The sequence below is a fragment of the Pleurodeles waltl genome, chromosome 8 (assembly GCF_031143425.1).
Source record: "Pleurodeles waltl isolate 20211129_DDA chromosome 8, aPleWal1.hap1.20221129, whole genome shotgun sequence".
In the NCBI taxonomy this organism is placed as follows: domain Eukaryota; kingdom Metazoa; phylum Chordata; class Amphibia; order Caudata; family Salamandridae; genus Pleurodeles; species Pleurodeles waltl.
The window spans coordinates 1,319,095,962-1,319,110,401 of NC_090447.1; positions in this window are offsets into that span (position 1 = coordinate 1,319,095,962).

A 14,440-nucleotide genomic window follows, 5' to 3' on the forward strand; every position below is an offset into this window, starting at 1 on the left:
GTGAACTGTGACACAGCTATAATCCAGAACCTACCCCCGCCCCTGAAATGGCGTCCACCTGTCCTGTGTGAGGGACAGGTGGAAGTGAGGTAATTCAGCTGACGTTGTCCTTATGGGGTACAGTGGCCAATGGTGATGTATGCCGGTGGTGCCATAGATGTCACTGCCATTTTCTACCTGTTCTATCACTTGCCACCTGACCTTCAACAGGAGAGGACCTACAGTGCATGTGCTGCTGTGACCTGTGCTTGGGACCTACCATGGCGCGTATAACTGGGGAAAGTGCCCCTGACTTCACCTTGGCGGAGTTGGAGAGACTGGTGGATGGGGTCCTATCCCAGTATGGACTGCTGTATGGGCCTCCAGACCAACAGGTGAGTACACTGTGAGTACAATGCATGGGGCATGAATGCACTGGAGTGGTGTGTGTGAAGGGCACATGTAGTGGGGGTTGGTGGATGTCCCCTGGGCAGCGTACAGCTGGTGGGCTGGGCCCTGTGTGTGCAAATGGCAACGTGAAGAGGTATGGTGGGCCATAAGTTTAACAGGCAGGAAGGTCCGACTAATAGATTTCCCTGTGTGTATTTCTCTGCAGGTGAGCGCCAATCAAAAGAACGGTATATGGCGTGCCATCACCAAGGACATGCGGACCCTGGGGGTATATGGCAGGCGGAGCACCCACTGTCGGAAACGGTGGGAGGACCTGAGTCGCAGGTCACGGAAGACTGCAAAGGCCCAGCTGGGGATGGCCTCCAAATGAGCAAGGGGTGCCCGTTGAACCCTGACCCCCCTTGATGGCCCGCATACTGACAGTGGCCTATCCAGAGTTGAATGGGCGTGTGAGGGAATCACAGCAGCTACAAGTGGGTGAGTACATTGTCCGTCATTACTACTTACACCTGATAGGATGGTATCCGGGTGGGGAATGTGTGTCAGTGGGTGCCCCTAGGCCAGACCTGACATTACAGAGTAGGTCCCATGTTGGGCAGAGTTCTGAAGTGATAATCCTCCTACCTAGCTTGTAGGCATCCTCTACTGGGCAGGGCTGTGTACGTCCCAGGTATGCTGCAATTAGTGGGATGTGTCCCTCCCCATGCCCTGGTGGCTAGCATTGGTACTGGTAGTGAATTGCATAGTGCGTAGGCCTGGTCCCTGTGTGAGTGTGGTATGTATGCCATTGGTGCAGCCATTGACCATGTGTATCCTCTGTCTCCCCCCCCTTTTGTTTTGTCTTCCTGTCCATAAGTGCATTAGCATCATCTGCCAGAGGAGCAGAGGCACCAGCGACGGAGGGAGCTGCATCCCAAAGGACCCAGGAGGGAGAGTCCACCGACGCTGAGGGCACTAGTTGGACAGAGGGAGAGGGGTGCACCACAGCAGACACTGCAGGGAACAGTTCAGACACAGATACCTCCTCCGATGGAAGCTCCCTGGTGGTGGCGGACACTTCTGTGACCACCCCAGCTACAGGTACATCCGCCTCCCCCCGTACCAGCACCACCCTCCCAGCAGCCCCTCATCGAGTTGCCTGTGCCCCCCAGGCACCTCAGGCCCTGAGCCAGTGAGCCCTGTTACCCTGAGTGAGGAGGCTATTGCCCTCCTGAGATCCATCTCCGCAGGGCAGTCAACCATTGAGAATGCCATCCAGGGGCTGGCAGCCCAAATGCAACAAACAAATACATTCCCTGAGGGCATTCACGCTTTCTTAGCGGCCCAACAGAGATCAATTCAAGCTCTGGCCTCCTCTCCGATGGCAGCCATTGTCCCTGTTACCCCCTCCAACTTCCTCTTCCCAATCCTATTCCCCTCATCCTCAATCTATCCCAAGCACACAGGCAGATGAGCATGCACACAGGACAACCCACAAGAGTGGCACTGGCAAACATAGGCACCACATATCATCCCAGAGGCACTCACACAAACACCATCCAGATGCAGACATACCCACTGCCTCCACTGTGTCCCCCTCCTCCCACCCAGTTGCGTCTGCACTCACACCTGCATGCACTACATCCTCATCCACTACTAGCACCACCACCACACCCAGCAGAATACACACCTCACTGGCAGACACCTCCACAACAGCCATGCACACGCCCCCTGTGTCCTTTCCCACTGTGTCTGTCACCCCCTCCCAAGGTACACAAACACAAGCACTCAGACACCCAACAGCCATCCACCTCACAACAGCATCCAGCCCAGGCACCTGCACCCATACACAGTAGACAGACACCTCCCACAACCACTCCCTCTTCCTCCTCTCCCGAACCTTCTCCCTCTTCCCATCCCAGTGTCCCTACCCCTCCCCCATCCTTCACATCTGGCCAGGGTAGCAAAACCGCAGGCAAGCATCTCAGCCACCCAGTCCACGGGCACAGTGGTGTCCACACCTGCTCGTGGTGGAAAAGGATCCAGAGCACCAGGCAGCCTTAAGGAAGGGGTGCCATCCTCAAGTGCTGCCCGGCAGGGCAAGGAGCCTGCCCCAAGTGCTGCAAAGAAGGGCAAAGGGCCTCATTCTGAGGCCGGCGGGCGGCGGTCGCCGCCCTCCTGGCGGGAACCGCCATATGGCCGCTCCGCGGTCGAAAGACCGCGGAGGCCATTCTGGCTTTCCCGCTGGGCTGGCGGGCGACGGCCAGAAGGCCGCCCGCCAGCCCAGCGGGAAACCCCTTCCCACGAGGAAGCCGGCTCCGAATGGAGCCGGCGGAGTGGGAAGGGTGCGATGGGTGCAGTTGCACCCATCGCGAATTTCAGTGTCTGCTAAGCAGACACTGAAATTCATTGTGGGGCCCTCTTACGGGGGCCCCTGCAGTGCCCATGCCACAGGCATGGGCACTGCAGGGGCCCCCAGGGGCCCCACAACACCCCATACCGCCATCCTTTTCCTGGCGGCCGAACCGCCAGGAACAGGATGGCGGTATGGGGAGTCGGAATCCCCATGGCGGCACAGCAAGCTGCGCCGCCATGGAGGATTCCTTAGGGCAGCGGAAAACCGGCGGGAGACCGTCGGTTTTCCCTTTCTGACCGTGGCCAAACCGCCGCGGTCAGAATGCCGTGCGGAGCACCGCCAGCCTGTTGGCGGTGCTCCCGCCGACCCCGGCCCGACCGCCGGGGTCGGAATGACCCCGAAAGTGCCATACCCAGCTGCTGACAGGAAGGCCAAGGAGCCTGCCACAGCTGCTGCCAGGAAGAGCAAGGTGCCACCCCCAGCTGCTGCCAGGAAGGGCAAGGGGCCTGCACCAGCAGGCAGGAAGGACAAGGGGCCTGGTGCTGGGACTCAGTCGGACCTCCCACCACCAACCATGGTTGTGCAGTTGTCCGAGGCTGAGAGGATGGGCAGGAGCTTTCCCCCACAACTGCCACAAGCAGCACCACCACCACCAGTGGGCAGCCATCTGAGGCTGCAGGAGATGGGCAGGAGCCTCCCCCCACAACCGTCACCTGCAGCAGCAGCAGCAGCACCACCACCACCACCACCAGTGGGCAGCCATCTGAGGCTCCAGGAGCTTCCCTCCACAATTGCCACCAGCAGCAGCACCACCACCAGTGGGCAGCCATCCGAGGCTGCAGGGGATGGGCAGGAGCTTCCCCCCACAACCGTCACCAGCAGCAGCAGCACCATCACCACCACCACCACCATTGGGCAGCCATCAGAGGCTGCAGGGGAGGGGCTGGAATCTACCCCCACCAGCAGCACAATCAAGACCACCAGTGGGCAGCCATCAGAGGCTGCAAGGGATGGGCTGAAGCTTCCCCCCACCAGCAGCAGCACCGCAACCACCACCACCAGTGGGTAGCCATCCGAGGCTTCAGGGGATGGGCTGGAGTCTCCCCCCCTACCAGCAGCAGCAGCACAACCACCACCACTTGTGGGCAGGCATCCGAGGCTTCAGGGGATGACCTGGAGCCTCACCCCATCAGTGGCTGCAGCAGCACCACTACCACCACTGAGCAGGCAGCTGTCACCGCCGGTGGACGGTCTGTAGTCCTGCCTCCATGGGCTGTTGTGCGGCCTGCCCCCTGCAACTCCTGTGGGTATGACACCCAGCTGAGAGACTGTGACCTTGCACTCTTCAGGATCAGAAGCACAAGGCGCAATTCCCCCTCCAGAACCAGTGGGTAAGACACCCACCAATTCCAGCCTCCCTAGGATCAGAAGCACAGGGCACGATGCCCCCTCGAGAACCAGTGGTTAAGCTACCCACTCACCCCATCCTTCCCAGGATCAAAAGCACAGGGCACAATGCCCCCACCAGAACCAGTGGGTATGACACTTACTCATCCCATCCTCCCCAGGATCAGAAGCACAGGGCACAATGCCCCCTCCAGAACCAGTGGGTAAAACACCCATCAACCCCAGCTTCCCCAGGATAGGAAGCACAGGGCACAATGCCCCCTCCAGAACCAGTGGGGAAGACACCCACTTGGGAGACTTGCACTCCCCAAGACCAAGCAAAGGGCATGTTACCCCATCCAGAACCAGTGGATTTGTTCCATCTGACGGGTGAGGTGCCTGCGTATTTTCCAACTGATGCCCCTGCAGTGTTCTCTCCGTGTTGGTGCAGGAGAAAAGTGGGGCCTTGGACTTTGTCATGTGGCCTTGGGCCCACGCACCTTGAGGACTGGGCATTGTCCCTTGAACTGTACATATGTATATACTTTTGGATTGAATGTTCCTCTTTTTACTGTATTTATAATATTACACTCACTTTCATCTATTGGTGTTGTCCTTGCATTATTCCTGAGGGGTATGGGGTAAATATGTTTTATTACTGCATCTGATTGTGTGTATGGTGTTGGGGGTGTGAGTGTTTGTGTTGCGTGTGTGTGTCACTCTCTTTTTACTCCCCCCCTTGTGTGCTAGGTGGCTGTACTCTCCGTGGTCGTCTTCACTGTCGTTGGTGTTCGTGGTGGAGCAGGACGTAAAATATCATGGGAAATATTTGCAGCTCGGGCTCCATGGCATTGGGGTTCTTCCCTGTGTCTCCAAAGGTGAGTCCTTTCCTTTCCGAGGTCTGTTTCTTGATGTCATTGGTACCGCCCCAGAAAAGGTGGCGGTTTCAGGGGTCATAATATGGTGGGCGGGACATTAACGTCCACCTGGCTGTAGGTGGATACCACTGTGGTGGCTGTTGTTTCTGCCCTGGCGGTCAATGTGGTAAAGTGGTTGTCTATCTGAGATCTTTCCGCCATGGTCATAATTTGGCGGTAGTTACCACCAGACTGTTGGCGGTATTACCGCCACTTTATCACCGACCACCAGCATTGTGATGAGGGCCTTTGTCTTTTTTTCTTGATAGAGAAGTTCTGGGTCAGTATTTTGGCACATGAAAGAAACCAATGAACTGAACTGTTGAAACAATCTGAGAGAAAAAACATTTGAGAAAGAGACTGTTCAAAAGTAACCGAAAGAGACATTGATAACCAGATTTGACTTTTGAAATCTGATTTTGACAAAGCTGCTAACCAATTTTGACAAGGGATCCTGGAAGTGAAACTGAACTGCTGAAAGAAGAGTTGTCTATTTTTGCTGCAAGTTTTTCTATATTTCATTCTGCTTTCTGAGTCTTTACAGATCATGAGTAACATTAGTCAACAAGGTAGGAATGCTAGGCCCTTTAAATATATTAGCAGTGGTTTGACGATTATGTGTGGGATATTGTTTGTGGTGTTGATTGTGGGAATGTCTGTTCTTGATAAGAGAAAAGCCAACCATACTTATGCTTTTGAGACAACTACTGTACTAATGGCATTAGAGAAGTTTAAGTTAGATGAGAAATATTTGCATGAGGATACTAATGCACAGGGAGAACTTTCTTCTAATGTTTTCTATCGCTTATTGAGTGAATATATTGAGGCAATGGATGCAAAGAATTGTTTTGTGTGTACGCAGATTCCTTCATCTGTTGAGGAAGGAGTCACTTATCATAGCTTGCCTTTAACTTACGGGATGAGTTGTAGTCTGTTACAAACACGTTTTTATAACCAGGAGTGCATTCAATATTGTTATCCAAACTATGAAGTTGTGTTTTCGTTTATTATTATAATTAGATTTTGGAGTAGAGAAGCTAAGGATAAAGACATAGGGGGTCATTCCGACCCCGGCGGTCCTTGACCGCCGGGGCCGGGGTCGGCGGGAGCACCGCCAACAGGCTGGCGGTGCTCCTGAGGGCATTCTGACCGCGGCGGTTTGGCCGCGGTCAGAAAGGGAAAACCGGCGGTCTCCCGCCGGTTTTCCGCTGCCCTAAGGAATCCTCCATGGCGGCGCAGCTTGCTGCGCCGCCATGGGGATTCCGACACCCCATACCGCCATCCTGTTCCTGGCGGTTCGGCCGCCACGAACAGGATGGCGGTATGGGGTGTTGTGGGGCCCCTGGGGCCCCTGGGGGCCCCTGCAGTGCCCATGCCAATGGCATGGGCACTGCAGGGGCCCCCGTAAGAGGGCCCCACTTTGAATTTCAGTGTCTGCTTAGCAGACACTGAAATTCGCGACGGGTGCTACTGCACCCGTCGCACACCTCCCACTCCGCTGGCTCCATTCGGAGCCGGCTTCATCGTGGGAGGGTGTTTCCCACTGGGCTGGCACATAGAAATAACTTGACATGCTTGCCTACAACTTTATGGAAAAGCTTCTTAGATCCCACAGATGACAGGAGAAAGGCATTAAAAGAGAAATTAGAAAAAGGCTTAGAGAAAAAGACTTACCAGATTGACAATGCTTACACTGCAACTAAAACGCAAGGGAAAAACTTTGTGTATATAGGCCTAAATCACGCACTGACACTTTATTTGTGGGAATGACTGAATGTAGGCATGTGTTTTTGTTTCATAGTAGTTGGACATTTATGTTAAATGGACAGGACCCTGCAATTCCAGGGATTTACTACATCTGTGGTTTAATGCTTATTACCGTCTTCTAAGAGGATGGTATGGGACATGTTATTTGGGGATAGTTTTCCCAAAGATTTATCAAATGGAGGATCTGAAGAAGTTTCCGAAAGTAACTGAATTACATCAGTCCTCTTCTGCTACAGTGGGAGATATATTTGGAGTGGTGATTCCTTCAGTGGGAGTCATTCTGAAATCGATAAACATTTGAAAGTTGTCTACTATTGTGGATAACATGCTGAAAATGTTTTCAGGGGCCACACTCCTGATAGATACTGAATTAGCTGCTGATAGAGCTATGACTCTGCAAAATCGTATTGCTTTAGACATTCTTTTAGAGGACAATGGTGGAGTCTGTAGAATAATTAATTATAGGCATTGGTTTTTGTCTATACCAGATAACAGTAAAGAGATAAGAGATAAGAGACTTACTTACTAATCTGACTAATGCAAGTGCTGATTTGAAAGAATTGAAAGAACCAGGTGTTTGGGAAAACGTTGGGAAGGGGTTTGCTACAGTGGGAAATTGGCTCAGCAACATTTGGAATGGGGTTCTGTTCAAAATACTGCAAAGGAAATTATTAGTTGTGGTTTGTCTATTGAGGATATAGGGACTATGCAAATTATGTAAAATAATTTAATTTAGAAAGGTCAAAGAACAATCAGAGTAGGGAAGACAAAAAAGGAAACATTTTACAGAGAAAATTCAAGGGGGAAACAAAATTATGAAGAAATTGAATTATACAATTTTAGCTGATGCAAAAAAGTGTAGCCAACAGTATGATGACATATTTAGTCATCAGAGGAGGGATAGCTAGTGCAGGTGTTTTAATGAAAAATATTAATGAGTGTTTATGTATTTTGAATAATAAGTTAATGTAGGCAATGAAATAACGTAGAAAAATAATGCACGCATTTCAAATTGTGATCCCGAAGAATGCCCACCAATGTTAACCAAATGTACTAATCAATGATTTAATTCTTATAAAATATTGAATATATGTTAGACTAATGCAGTAATATGTCATATTGAGGGTTATGAAGTATCCTTTAGCTTTAACCTAACGAGTGTCTTGGCTTATTTTGCCAGGCCTCATGTAAAAGCTGTGTTTCTTAGCGTTTAATAAAAATGCTGACCAAGTGAATTAAACTGTGAACTGTCTATTGTATTGTTTAAATGTGCTCATAACGGAAGCTTTTTGTGAGAACCGACTGCTAGGAGATGATGTTCTTGCTAATGCAACATTTTGGAGGTCATTACGACCCCGGCAAACAGCGTTACTATGGCGGTAAGTACTGCCAACAGGCTGATGGTACTTACCCCCATAATATGATATTGGCGTGTTGGCTGAAGCCATCTCAATCCTGCGGCTGTTATTTTTCCACCTGCAGGATTATGACCCCACCTACCATTCGTAGCGCCACGAAAACCATGGCGGTAGGCCATATCAGTGACAGGGAATCCCTTCCTTGTCACTGATAGGGGTCTCCCCCCTTCCTCTCCAAACCCCTCTTCCTCTCCAAACCACCCCACTATATTCATGCCCCCTTCACACACACACACCCATGCCCACATGCTTCCCCGCATACATACATCCATTCACACACACATCTGCACACACTTTCAAACATACACACAGACACGCATTGACATTACACAACATACATGCACTCACGCATTCAACATGCAACACACACCCGCATCCACACACACACAAACATTCACCTCCCCCACAAACACACAACAAACCCCTCCCCTGTTGGACATCTGACTTACCTGTATTCAGGGGGTCCTCTGGCAGTAGATGGGACGGGGTGCTGCTACTGCCAGCAGCGCCCACCAGCAGAACACCGCCAGGCTGTATTATTGGTCATAATACGGCTAACGGCGGTCTACTGGCGTGGCCACCTTACCGCCATCTACCGGCATGGCCACAGCTGGATTTCCGCCCTTCTTGTGGCAGAAATCCTGCTGTGGTCATAATGTGTGTAATGTGTGTGAAACTGACTTTCCCAGGACGGGAACAATGAAGATACTGACTAGAGTAGAAGCTGCAACAATATTGTTACCTGACAAGCCGGATGATGAGGAAATCGCAAGACGAACCAATCAACAATATGAGAATGAAGAAATATTAGACTTCATAGATTTGGGATTTTAGTTTTATTGGACAGAGTGCGTAGATACGATTAACTGACTAATAGGGAATTAGGGGATAGTTTTATCAATTTTGACTTAACGACACTGCATTGTGAGAAGATGGCCACTCATTCTGAGAGAAGACAGCTTACTGTCCACATTTTTCCTGACCGAAAGGTTATTAGACGTGCTTCACTTTAATGCTTAATGACTTTGGGGGTCATTACAACATTGGCGGTAAAAGGCGCTTACCGCCGTGCAGAAGACCGCCAATACACCGCCGCGGCCGTGGAATACCGCCACAGCTATTATGACACACATCTCGGAATCCGCCGAAATTCAGACACCCACACAAGTCTGCCACACCAAAGGTCAGTGATAAACTGGCGATAACAAATCCTCCACCGTCACGCCAACAGAAACACGCCCATGCTATTACGACCCACGAATCCACGCGGCGGTCTTTCAACCGCGGTATTCCATTGGCGGTACACACCGTCACTCTCCAAATACACACACATCTCCAAAACACCGCCACATTGGACAATTCAAAATACACATACCTGACACACATACAAACACCACTCCCACACACCCAACACAATATAAAACACACACCCACATCACCCACAAACCCCTACGACCACAATTACCAAGAGAAGGCCAGAGAGACTGCACAGCCAAGACAACACCACCATACAGAGGCACACAACACCATCACCCAACCCACACCCACGCACAAAACACCTCACACCACTACACATCACCACACACATCAACACTCACACCGCCCCACACATCACACATACCACCCCATGTCACGCCAAAGACACCCCAGCTTCTCCGAGGAGGAGCTCAGGGTCATGGTGGAGGAAATCATCCGGGTAGAGCCACAGCTATTAGGCTCACAGGTACAGCACACATCAATAGCCAGGAAGATGGAGCTATGGCGAAGAATAGTCGACAGGGTCAACGCCATGGGACAGCACCCAAGAAATAGGGAGGACATCAGGAAGAAGTGGAACGACCTACGGGGGAAGGTGCGTTCAACGGTCTCCAGGCACAACATCGCGGTTCAGCGGACTGGCGGCGGACCCCCACCTCCTCCCCCACAACTAACAACATGGGAGGAGCAAGTCTTGACCATCATGCATCCAGAGGGCCTCGGAGGAGTCAGTGGAGGATGGGACACTGGTAAGTCAAATCTTAACTATGATATCCCCCACCCTACCTGCATGCTATCACACCCCCCCACCCCCTCCCCTATCACTCAAACTCCTCACTAATGTACCCATAACACAAACCACACATCCCAACACCAAGCCCTGCATAACACAACTAAGCATGGTCACCCCTCACCAAAGCATGCTCACTGCACATACCCAGAACAACCCCCTAACCATCATCACACAAACCCACACACAGGAATGCTTGCACTGGGGTACACGCTCACCCACCCATTGCACACCATTACACACACACATGCAATAATCATGCTCTTATGCCCCTGCAGGAACCCGAAGGACTGTCACCACACCAGAGGGTCCAGACAACACCACTCCACCCCCAGAAGAGGCCCACAGTGACGATAGCAGCTCTGCCCTACTGGATCCTGATGACCAGCCCGGACCATCGTGGGCCTCGGGACAGTCCACCACTACAGGGAACCCAGGATAACCCACCACCCCAACAACAACAGGGACCTGGGGGCAGTGGTAGTGGGCACACGGTCCAGGGGACGGAGGCACAGGAACGCAGGGGAACTGGGAGGGCTGCTGTGTGACAGGGGGCGGACAAGCCAAGGGAACCCACTCTCCACAAGGCCCTCTCCTCCATCATGGGAGCATACCACCACTCCCAGGAGATGATGGCGACGGTCCTGGACAAGTTGCAGGAGACCCTGCGCCTGCAGGAGGAACAGTATTTGGGGTTCAGGGAGGAGCTCAGGACCATCAGCTCCGCCTTGGGCACCATCGGAGGGGTGCTGAAGGACATACAGACCTTGAGGGACACCGTGGCACTCCAAGGGGCCCCTGACACTATCCAGGACGATGAACTGCCCACCACCTCCGCCGGCGATAGTGGACAGGACGCCCCGCCACAGGACCACCACACCAGCACCCCACCCCCTGCAGACGGACAACCACCACGCAAGCGGTCCCTGAGATCCAGGAACAGGACAGAGCAAGATGGCAAGACCCCCGCCAGGAAATGAGACCATCCTGTTTTTCCTCCCACTGTCCCACCTTGTTACCCTGTCCATAGTTAAACTGCCCCAGCTCCACTTCCTATGTCCAGATGGGCAGTGCACCTGTGAGACTAATAGACTGGACTCTGCCATGGACATTCCTCCGCCATCACCCATCCTCATTTTACAACCCCCTCCCATTTCTGACCCATAACCACCTCAATAAACACCCTTGAAACACAAAACAATCTTGAGTCAGTCTGTGATTTAGTAAATATATATTATCAATGACAGTGTCATAATGCGTTTCCTATTGTAAGGCTAACATACCTATGTCACACATCACAAGTCCTTGAAGGATGCAAGCAAATGAGACGTTGGTAACCACACCTGTGAAACAGTAATGGAAAGGTACAACTCAGTTACCAAATACTGGTTGAAATCGACAGACAGGATAGAGGTAGACGTGTGAAAGTTAATGTAATGTTAAACATGAAAATGTTCTCACCTGTGTGTCACTGGAAATATTGCTGTATGACTGACTCCCTGTTGTTGTTGTCTTCTTCATCAGCTTCCTCCTCATCACTGTCCACAGGCTCCACAGGCTCAACAGCTGCTACAACACCGTCATCTGGATCATCCTCCTGCAGAAAAGGCACCTGGCGTTGCAAAGCCAAATTATGAAGCATGGAGCAGGCGATGATGATCTGGCACACCTTCTTCGGTGAGTAGAATAGGGATCCACCTGTCGTATGGAGGCACCTGAACCTGGCCTTCAGGAGGCCGAAGGTGCGTTCGATCACCCTCCTAGTCCGCCCATGGGCCTCATTGTACCGTTCATCTGCCCTGGTCCTGGGATTCCTCACTGGAGTCAATAGCCAGGAAAGGTTGGGGTAACCAGAGTCCCCCAATAGCCATACACGGTGCCTCTGGAGTTGACCCATCATATCAGGGATGCTGCTATTCCGCAGGATGTAGGCAACATGCACTGAGCCAGGGAACATAGCATTTACCTGGGAGATGTACTGGTCTGCCAAACAGACCATCTGTACATTCATAGAATGATAACTCTTCCTGTTCCTGTACACCTGTTCACTCCTGTGGGGGGGGACCAGAGCTACATGGGTCCCATCAATGGCACCTATGACGTTGGGGATATGTCCAAGGGCATAGAAGTCACCTTTCACTGTAGGAAAATCTGCCACCTCAGGGAAAATGATGTATCTCCTTACGTGTTTCAGCAGGGCAGACAACACTCTGGACAGCACATTGGAAAACATAGGCTGGGACATCCCTGATGCCATGGCCACTGTTGTCTGAAAAGATCCACTTGCAAGGAAATGGAGCATTGACAGCACCTGCACGTCAGGGGGGATTCCAGTCAGGTTGTGGATTGGTGACATCAGGTCTGGCTCCAACTGGGTACATAGTTCCTGGATTGTGGCATGGTCAAACCAGTAGGTGACGATGGCATGTCGCTCTTCCATTGTCAACAGATCCACCAGCGGTCGGTACACCGGAGGATTCCGACATCTTCTCACATGTCCCAGCTGACGGTGCCTACGAAGGACACCAGCGACGAATCAGTCATTATTCCTCCAGGTATGTACCCACAGTTACACACAAGACTACACCACTCACAAAACCCTTTCTGTATGTGTGTTGAGTGTAGGCCTAGCTATGTGTGACGCACAGGTAAATGAAGCCATGTGGGCCCCTGAAATGGCGGCTGTCTGACCTCTAAACTGGGACAATGGGATTGTGGGGTAACTGCGCTGGCGTTGCACACCGTTGCGGTAGGCGGCCGTAGACCGTGGCGCAATGCTGCATTGGTCAACATTGGACCCCATGGGTCCCAGGAGCCAATGAACATGTGCACCGGTGGTGATGATGCGCACCGCTGCGGAAGTCACCGCCGCGGACATCACCGTCATTTTCTATCTGTTCAATCACTAGATACCTGACCTTCGACAGGAGAGGACCTACACTGCAAGTGCTGCTGTGACCTTGGTCTGGAAGCGACGATGGCCTCTGCGTCTGGGGAAAGGGCCCCTGCCTTCACTGCACAGGAGTTGGAGAAACTGGTAGACGGGGTCCGCCCCCAGTACACGCTACTCTACGGTCCTCCAGACCAACAGGATAGTACACAGGGAGCACGTTGTATGGGCTAGGCCTGGGTGGAGAGGGCTGGGTGGAAGAGGGAAGGGGCCAGAGTTCATAGAACATTAATGCATGGGAATGAATGGGCCACATGGCCAGAGTAGGGAGGGGGCGACTCACAACGACGGTGCAGTTGGTAATGACTGATCCTCTTTCCTTGTGCATGTCATGTAGGTCAGCGCCCTCCAGAAGAGGGACATTTGGCGTGCCATCGCCAAAGAGGTCCGGACCCTGGGGGCCCACCAGAGACGGGGCACCCACTGCCGTAAAAGATGGGAGGACATTCGCCGCTGCAGCAAGAAGACGGCGGAGGCTCAGCTGGGGATGGCCTCCCAACGTGGGAGGGGTGCCCGTCGCACCATGACCCCCCTGATGTTCCGGGTCCTGGCGGTGGCCTACCCGGAGTTGGATGGGCTCTTGAGGGCATCACAGCAGACACAAGGGGGTGAGTACACTCACATTCTGCTGACTTTGCGTGCAGTGGAGGTGTCTGGGTGGGGGAGGTGGGCTGTAGGTGTCCCTTGGCCAGGGCGTGTTCGGTAGGAAGGCCCCTCCGTAATGCAGGCCATGTGGCACTCTAACCCACCTCAGCAGAGTGTCAAGTACAGGTATAGTTGCTCCTGTGGCATCTATGTGTGCAGATGTCCACCATTGCCATGTAGGCCATATCCCAGAGATTGCATGTGCAGAGGGCAGGAGCACGGCGTAATGCAGGGGGCCGCTGTGTCTGTCTTGTCCGCCAACGGTAGCGGTATGCCATGCACTAAAACTCTCTTTATTCTGCCCCCCCCCCTTTTTCTACTCTCCCTGTCCTTTTGTACATCAGCATCATCAGGCGGAGGTACAGTGGCACCGGAGCACGAGGGAGCTGCATCCCACATGGCCATGGAGGGCCACACCACGGACTTTGAATGCACCAGTGGGACGGAGGGCGAGGGGAGCTTCACGTCGGCCACCGGATCACCAAGCAGCGACACGGACTGGTTCGCCGATGGGGGCTCCCTTGTGGTGGCGGCACCATCTGTGTGCCCCACTTCTACAGGTACAGCCGCCACCTCCCCTACCAG